Source organism: Lipotes vexillifer, unplaced genomic scaffold, assembly GCF_000442215.2.
Source record: "Lipotes vexillifer unplaced genomic scaffold, Lipotes_vexillifer_v1.1 scaffold31, whole genome shotgun sequence".
NCBI lineage: Eukaryota > Metazoa > Chordata > Mammalia > Artiodactyla > Lipotidae > Lipotes > Lipotes vexillifer.
The window spans coordinates 2747524-2748449 of record NW_006792454.1 but is presented as its reverse complement, the minus strand read 5'-3'; the positions used below and the strand labels follow the sequence as shown (position 1 = coordinate 2748449).

The 926-nt window shown below is 46.1% G+C and overlaps 1 protein-coding gene across 1 annotated transcript in view; it reads left to right on the top strand.

Moving 5' to 3' along the window:
- FREM1 (FRAS1 related extracellular matrix 1) overlaps positions 1-926 on the top strand; it is a 154427-nt gene that overhangs the window by 55980 nt on the left and 97521 nt on the right. The gene's annotated exons all lie outside the window — the stretch shown is intronic.

Sequence of the window (926 nt, the reverse complement as noted above, 5' to 3'; positions counted from 1 at the left end):
TCTTTCCCTTCTTCTGAGTTTCATGTGTTGATCAGGTGAAGGGGATTAAATTAGGAGTCTCTTAGCAACCAGATAGGCTTATTTGCTCTCTCTGCAGGCCAGCTATGCTGTTCTGTCATCTAAATAAGCTCTTTAATTTTCTAAAATGAATTAAGATGGACCCTTGCATCCTATGCTGTTCCACTCCCCAATGTTTGTGTAAGCTTTAAAGCACTTGGGTCTCTCATTATAAATCAAACTACAAAGGCGATGCTACCTTGTGCATCTTATCTGCGAGGCTGGGATTCATGGTGAGAATTTGCTCCCTACCTGCTCCCTCCCCGTCAGAGCACTAGAGTTAATGAGGGTGGCTATTCCTAGGTTTGCTTTTTCCCTCAAAAGCGGAAAGTGTGATTACCCATTCATTAGGAACCAGAGAGGACGAGACCTCACATGTGTCTCATCCTTAAGGAAAGAGGCCACCTTCCCAGGCAGCCACCTGGAATATAGCCAGGAAAGCACGGATGCTCCTTTTGCTTTGCTCTCCTCACTATCTCTACAGCTGCCCAAAGCTGTGGAGCAGAGGTCTCACCCTGCAGGACCAAGGGGCTTACCCAAACCACACAACTGTTTTGATGAGTCTAAATAATATTTGAAAATAATGAGTGGCCAACACTTAAACATCAGGAGGTTTTGTATCAAGTTTGGATTTCTGGCTTCTCTTGAAAATTTGGAAGCTCTGGCAACACTGAGTCCACTTCCCTACCCCCACCCCGCAGCAGCTGAATAGGGCACATTCCCCAGTCACCCAAGTCCCCACCCAACTCAAGACACCCATTTATGTCACTGGCTTGACCCTGCCAGCCTCTGAGCTTGCAATATTTGGTAGAAGATGGGCCCAAGAGTTCACAAAAAAGGAACGTAAACTATGTTCTTTGCCTCTTTCC